A 7,999-nucleotide genomic window follows, 5' to 3' on the forward strand; every position below is an offset into this window, starting at 1 on the left:
CCACTGCAACTCCCCCTGAGAAGCAGAAGCAAATCATAGGAGCCCTAGGACACCGCTCCCCACTTCAACGTCATGTTGTTCCAAGGGCCCACTGGCAGGTCTGCTTTCCCCCTGGCCTCCAGGATGGAGAAGCCCACCATTATAGGTTCGCATAGCAAATCTACGGACACCTGTGTCATGTGAGTGGGCTTCTAACGTCAAAGCCCGGGCACCAAAAGCCTGGGTGTGACTGGGGGTTAGTATTTCCTACCCTCAATTGCACGTGTGTTCGCAAAACACCAAGGCCCATTCTTAGCCGACGATACCCAGGCCCAATCCCCCGGAGGACTACCGCGCCAGAGGATGACTTTTTGTTACACGACTTCGCCTCTGTCCCTGCGACCATGAGGAGCCAGGCAAGTGTTACTCGCCAAAAAGCCTCCCCTTCGGAATGAAGGCCCAGGTCTGCTGGGTGCACACACCCCTACTCCCAGGAGATTAATGAAGCCTGACAAGGTACTGACTTCGCCCACTCTGTCACCAAAACCTGTCCCCAAAACAGGCACACCTGTCACCAAAACAGGCACCCTCGGCACCACCACGGCCCGGCTGTCACTCTTGGAATCTGCCTATAGGGCACAGTGGCCGCCCTAGTTGGACACATTTGTGAAGGGCACAGACCTCCTGCACCAACTTCGTCAACGTTCCCCGAAGAGCCTGTTGAAAAACAACTTGGACTGGACACTTTTGAACCACACCTATCAGCCTGCATGATCTCAACCTAAGGAGTCAACTCACTGTATATGTCGAACTGGGGGCCTGAGAAAAAAGACATCCCGCCTTCCAAGATCACATCGCCCAGACCAGAAGCACCACCCCTTATCCACCAGGTACACAGACCACACAGGGCCTGCCTGCAGTAACTTCCTGGCCACTGGCAGATAAACAGCTATTGTAAAGAACTACTATTCTTACGGCGAAAATCAACACCCCCTTCGTAACCTCCCGGAGCACTTCATGCAAACAGAGACTCAGAGAGCTACCGGGGACCTTCACCATTTCTCAGTCAACTGCTTGTAACCCAACTTATTGATAGAACTTTACCACGGGAGGAAGGCCAATTCCTCAAGACAGCTCAAGCAGGCGATCATTCCAAGTACAAAGACGAAGTACAGCCTTCAACGGATTCACAGCTAGGGGACACAAAGCCATCGCCAACTGAAGCCTTCTTCGCTGCACGTCGACTGGAATTGGGCGTGGCTGCTCAGGCTGGAAGCAGACCTCCAGCAATATAACCAAAGTCCACTACGCCTCAGAGAAGGGGCTCAGGATGTGAAGCGCGTATTTCCTTGACACACTTTCAAGTTTGAAACTTCCTGGAAAAAGCAAAGAAGAAAGACAGGAGATAGAGGTTCACATGCACACCCGCTCGGGGGCTGCCCACTGAGACTGCGCCTAAGGGCCCATTTGTTCAGCTTGGGACCAATGACTCTGCGGTCACACATCCGAAGTGAAGCATGCCCCGTGACCCGGTTTGAGGGACAAAGACTACCAGCCGATTCCGCAGATACTCTATGGCAGACGCCCAGTGATTCACACCAATCCAGGAGAAGCCCACCACTACTGAATGATGCCCCAATCTGCCCAAGCACAGCTGTCCCCACGAGGATTGTCCCCGTCTTTTTCTGGCATTCCGACTTGCCGAAATCTCCGGCCATCCCACCTAGGAGCTCGCGCGTGCCTGTGAGGTGAAAGGCGGGCCCTACCGGTGACTAGTCCCTGGATGGAAGGCCGATGGAGAACAGTTGGGCCACTGGAGAACACCCCCTTCTCACACATCGCCCCCATCACCATGAACACTGCCTCCTACTCTTACACCCAGGAGAAAATCATGACTAAGGCCCATCGGAGGCCTGGGTTCCAAGGAGTCAGCGGGAAAGTCAGAGGCTCACCGCGCCTTCAAAAACAGGCCTTGAAGTCCCTTGAATGCATCACACGGTGCATCGCTATACCGGGAACACTGGACATCCTTACAGATTCCCTAGGCTAGGCCAGCTGCATGCTCGCCCACCCCTACAATCCACATGCCTGCTTGGATAGAAGCCATACCTTACCGAGAGGCCAGACAACGCACAACACGCCCACCCCTCAGAAATGCCTCCTGCACTGAGGACATTTGCCTAAAGTACCTACTGCGGGACACGTTCCAGTGCTGGCGCCCCAGGTAGGTGCTGGACGGAATGTTCAACCGGGAAAGTGGGACCTCACTCTTGCAGGCTTTGGTGGAGGCAATGTGCTGGACCTCAGTTGCGATGAGGATGACGGTTGTGAGTTTTCACTCATTTTGTTCAGCTTTTCCAAGGAATGTTTTTTTGGGATACTCATCATCGATCCAAGCACATGCCAAGACCCGGGAAATGGAAAAGCCCAGGATGGCTGCTGGGAAATGCACGGCCGGATGACCTTAAACACCACCAGCATCGTGGACAAGCCACGCATTCACCACCCAGCACTACGTCTGACAATCCACTCTAAGAGTGGAATGCGGCGTGCCATCATTGACCCATGGAGAAACACATTGCTGCAGGTCTACAAATCTTCAAGACCATGTCGGCAGGAGGCCTAAAGCACACTTACCATCCTGTGCTATCCACCAGCACAAGGCGCACCCCAGGCAACACCGACGCTTGTTTTCCACGCACATGCTGCCCCTCGGAGGACCTGGACATCTGAACTCCAAGCCGATGACAGGTCTTCACAGGAAGTCACCCTGAGAAGTGGAAGCAAGCAAATCATAGGCGCGGTTGAGGAAGAAGCCGAAGGACACAAGCTGTAACTTCCACCGCTCCTTTCCCGTGTGTCAACTCTCAGGTCTGCATCTCATTGACTTCTATTATAAGCGGTGGTCTCCAGGAATACCCTCTCCTTACGTCACTCAGGACACTGAATGTCCACGGGAGGGGGCCCACCTGCTTGGGCTAAAGGGGAAACTGCTCTGCCGTGGCTACAAGTGTGTAGTCTGTTCCCTAAAAACACGTGAACTTGTGAACCACTGAAAAGCCAGTCACCGTCTAGGCCATCACGGCTTGACACCCAGGAAGCCAACCTAAGCAGATCAGGGTCTGCATCCACAAGGATGTCAACAAGGACTTCAGAGGAATGGGAAACGTAGCCAGAGATTCCCTGCTTGGGGACTCCCAACTACACGGAATATCCACGTCCGCTGGGTGTCCGTACAGATTCAAACCGGAATTCACAGCTTCACGAGAATACACTGTCTCTGGTTGCTGGACCCGAAACACTGCAACTGCTAGTCAGACAGTCCCACTGGACATTTGAGAGCGTCTCGCAGACAGCCCACATGTCGTTTTGTGTCACTGCCTCAAGCTCACAGGACACAAAGCCAATGGGAAAAACGTAGCACCCCCAGACCTGCAACTCAAAACCACTTTCAAACCACCGACATCGGTTCAGGGATTCGTAGACAAACCAAGGAACCGTTCCTGACTTCAGCGCTTTCCACACAACGTTTCTGTGGCTCCGTGCCTCTCTGGAACTTCCTACAAGGTGACAGGTGAAACTCGCCATTGCCTTCATGTCGAAAGGATATTTAAACCTTCAGCGTAGCTACTGAAGTACCACCCTGAGGAATACTGAGTTAGAGCCTTCTCCGTGAGTGTGCCCCTCAGATGACACTCACCTTGCCAAAACAACAGAACAATCACCAGGGGCAAACCAAAGGAATCCGGGAACTACTGGAAAACACGAATCAGACAAGAGGATATTTCCTTTCTGAGTCTTCCAATATCGATGGTTTCAAGAGAACGAAAATAGCAAAAGAAGAAGAATAAATTCTAGCAACAGATACCCACGCATGCTGTAATATTAACAATGCAAAGCCGTGGCACGCTAGTGGACATGTTTGGCCCTCAAGGGATTCAAGCCCAGGGCCAAACAGTCTGGACTCACCACAGGAAGTGATCAGTACCCCATGTGACGAGAAGATGTATGCTGGCCTATCTTCCGCCTCGAAGACACTCAGTGGCCAATTCACATGAAACACACACAAATCCACGGGAAATCCATGACGGCCGGGTCATGCCTCAGGACCGGCCATACATAGGTGAATCTGGAAGGAATCTACCAACATTTATCCGTTGTTCAATTAGGCCCAATTCATCAGCTTTCACAACATGGACTCTCTCTTACTTGTAAACATGCCAAGGTAGGGATTCCTAGTGACTGGTTGCTGATTGGAGGGCTATTAGATAGCATTCAGCAAAACATCACCCATTGGTCTTCCTTCTCCATTACCTCAAACACCTCCCTCTATTCCAACTGCCAACAGAAATTCATGCCCAACGTGTGTCTAAGGCCTCCCATTTTAGGCTTTGGTGGAAAAACCAAGAACTCTCCTGCTCCTTGAAAACAGCGGCCGAGAGAACCTAAGTCTCCCTGACTCCAAGGGAAACACTCTTCCTCCTGAAAGGATACCCTACGCAGGCAACAAACACTCTCCCTCACGTCTACGACACTGACGCCTCATCTGATAGAAGTCATGCCTCAAAGGGAGGCCGATCAACTAGCAACACACCCAGGTACGTCCACTGGGCTGAGGAAATTTGTCTAACGCAAGTATCCTGCGACACTTTCCAAGCTGGTGCCCTGGAAGATAGGAGGAATGGGGACCCGTTCAACTTGAAGATCACTCAGCAGGCCGTGGTAGTGGCAAAGTGCTGGACCTCAGTACCGATGAGAACGACGGTTGTGAGTTTTCACTCATTTTGTTCAGCTTTCCAAGGAATGTTTATATGAGAAACTCATCATCGATCCAAGCACATGCCCAAACCCTGAAAACGGAACGCCCCAGGATGACTGATGGGCAGTGGGCAACGGGATGACCTGAAATGCCACCAGCACCCCGCACAAGCCAGGGACGCATCACCGAGCTCCAGGACTCCACTCTCCAAGCTACAAGGGGAAGATGGCACACCATTAGCGGCCTGCCGAGACATGGCTTTCGGGGGATCTGCACATTCCTCAAACACGACAGGACCAGGGCAAAAGAATGCTTACCATTTGGAGACATCCACCAGGACGGGGAGCACAGCAGGACACAATGATTCCAGGATCTGCAGAAGCTCTGACCCTCCGAAGAAATGGACATCTGCCATCCCGGCAGGCGGCCGGCAAACCACTGCAACTCCCCCTGAGAAGCAGAAGCAAATCATAGGAGCCCTAGGACACCGCTCCCCACTTCAACGTCATGTTGTTCCAAGGGCCCACTGGCAGGTCTGCTTTTACCCCTGGCCTCCAGGATGGAGAAGCCCACCATTATAGGTTCGCATAGCAAATCTACGGACACCTGTGTCATGTGAGTGGGCTTCTAACGTCAAAGCCCGGGCACCAAAAGCCTGGGTGTGACTGGGGGTTAGTATTTCCTACCCTCAATTGCACGTGTGTTCGCAAAACACCAAGGCCCATTCTTAGCCGACGATACCCAGGCCCAATCCCCCGGAGGACTACCGCGCCAGAGGATGACTTTTTGTTACACGACTTCGCCTCTGTCCCTGCGACCATGAGGAGCCAGGCAAGTGTTACTCGCCAAAAAGCCTCCCCTTCGGAATGAAGGCCCAGGTCTGCTGGATGCACACACCCCTACTCCCAGGAGATTAATGAAGCCTGACAAGGTACTGACTTCGCCCACTCTGTCACCAAAACCTGTCCCCAAAACAGGCACACCTGTCACCAAAACAGGCACCCTCGGCACCACCACGGCCCGGCTGTCACTCTTGGAATCTGCCTATAGGGCACAGTGGCCGCCCTAGTTGGACACATTTGTGAAGGGCACAGACCTCCTGCACCAACTTCGTCAACGTTCCCCGAAGAGCCTGTTGAAAAACAACTTGGACTGGACACTTTTGAACCACACCTATCAGCCTGCATGATCTCAACCTAAGGAGTCAACTCACTGTCTATGTCGACCTGGGGGCCTGAGAAAAAAGACATCCCGCCTTCCAAGATCACATCGCCCAGACCAGAAGCACCACCCCCTGTCCACCTGGTACACAGACCCCAAAGGGCCTGCCTGCAGTAACTTCCTGGCCACTGGCAGATAAACAGCTATTGTGAACAACGACTATTCTTACGGCGAAAATCAACACCCCCTCCGTAACCTCCCGGAGCACTTCCTGCAAACAGAGACTCAGAGAGCTACCGGGGACCTTCACCATTTCTCAGTCAACTGCTTGTAACCCAACTTATTCATAGAACTTTACCACGGAAGGAAGGCCAATTCCTCAAGACAGCTCAAGCAGGCGATCATTCCAAGTACAAAGACGAAGTACAGCCTTCAACGGATTCACAGCTAGGGGACACAAAGCCATCCCCAACTGAAGCCTTCTTCGCTGCACGTCCACTGGGATTGGGAGTGGCTGCTCAGGCTGGAAGCAGACCTCCAGCAATATAACCAAAGTCCACTACGCCTCAGAGAAGGGGCTCAGGATGTGAAGCGCGTATTTCCTTGACACACTTTCAAGTTTGAAACTTCCTGGAAAAAGCAAAGAAGAAAGACAGGAGATAGAGGTTCACATGCACACCCGCTCGGGGGCTGCCCACTGAGACTGCGCCTAAGGGCCCATTTGTTCAGCTTGGGACCGAGGATTCTGCCGTCACACATCCGAAGTGAAGCATGGCCCCGTGAACCGGTTTGAGTGACAAAAGATTTCCAGCCGATTCCGCAGATACTCTGTGGCAGACGCCCAGTGATTCACACCAATCCAGGAGAAGCCCACCACTACTGAATGATGCCCCAATCTGCCCAAGCACAGCTGTCCCCACGAGGATTGTCCCCGTCTTTTTCTGGCATTCCGACTTGCCGAAATCTCCGGCCATCCCACCTAGGAGCTCGCGCGTGCCTGTGAGGTGAAAGGCGGGGCCTACCGGTGACTAGTCCCTGGATGGAAGGCCGATGGAGAACAGGTGGGCCACTGGAGAACACCCCCTTCTCACACATCGCCCCCATCACCATGAACACTGCCTCCTACTCTTACACCCAGGAGAAAATCATGACTAAGGCCCATCCGAGGCCTGGGTTCCAAGGAGTCAGCGGGAAAGTCAGAGGCTCATCCGCGCCTTCAAAAACAGGCCTTGAAGTCCCAACGGTGCATCGCTATACCGGGAACACTGGACATCCTTACAGATTCCCTAGGCTAGGCCAGCTGCATGCTCGCCCACCCCTACAATCCATATGCCTGCTTGGATAGAAGCCACGCCTTACCGAGAGGCCAGACAACGCACAACACGCCCACCCCTCAGGAATGCCTCCTGCACTGAGGACATTTGCCTAAAGTACCTACTGCGGGACACGTTCCAGTGCTGGCGCCCCAGGTAGGTGCTGGACGGAATGTTCAACCGGGAAAGTGGGACCTCACTCTTGCAGGCTTTGGTGGAGGCAATGTGCTGGACCTCAGTTGCGATGAGGATGACGGTTGTGAGTTTTCACTCATTTTGTTCAGCTTTTCCAAGGAATGTTTTTTTGGGATACTCATCATCGATCCAAGCACATGCCAAGACCCGGGAAATGGAAAAGCCCAGGATGGCTGCTGGGAAATGCACGGCCGGATGACCTTAAACACCACCAGCATCGTGGACAAGCCACGCATTCACCACCCAGCACTACGTCTGACAATCCACTCTAAGAGTGGAATGCGGCGTGCCATCATTGACCCATGGAGAAACACATTGCTGCAGGTCTACAAATCTTCAAGACCATGTCGGCAGGAGGCCTAAAGCACACTTACCATCCTGTGCTATCCACCAGCACAAGGCGCACCCCAGGCAACACCGACGCTTGTTTTCCACGCACATGCTGCCCCTCGGAGGACCTGGACATCTGAACTCCAAGCCGATGACAGGTCTTCACAGGAAGTCACCCTGAGAAGTGGAAGCAAGCAAATCATAGGCGCGGTTGAGGAAGAAGCCGAAGGACACAAGCTGTAACTTCCACCGCTCCTTTCCC

At 53.2% G+C, this 7,999-nt stretch overlaps 1 long non-coding RNA gene across 2 annotated transcripts; it reads right to left on the minus strand.

Annotated features, from left to right (window-relative positions):
• Positions 1-1,106: 1,106 nt before the first annotated feature.
• LOC103277009 lies at positions 1,107-7,961 on the minus strand. Of its 2 annotated transcripts, XR_505412.1 has the most exons (5): positions 7,782-7,961; positions 6,258-6,529; positions 5,056-5,188; positions 2,617-2,749; positions 1,107-1,355 (listed from the first exon to the last, which is right to left on the minus strand). It is a non-coding gene; the product is annotated as an uncharacterized LOC103277009 (long non-coding RNA). The 2 variants fall into 2 exon arrangements; XR_505415.1 differs by lacking the exons at positions 1,107-1,355; positions 2,617-2,749 and adding an exon at positions 4,143-4,950.
• Between the last annotated feature and the right edge of the window lie 38 nt (positions 7,962-7,999).

The sequence above is a fragment of the Carlito syrichta genome, unplaced genomic scaffold (genome assembly GCF_000164805.1).
Source record: "Carlito syrichta isolate Samal-C Ts95f unplaced genomic scaffold, Tarsius_syrichta-2.0.1 Scaffold37706, whole genome shotgun sequence".
In the NCBI taxonomy this organism is placed as follows: domain Eukaryota; kingdom Metazoa; phylum Chordata; class Mammalia; order Primates; family Tarsiidae; genus Carlito; species Carlito syrichta.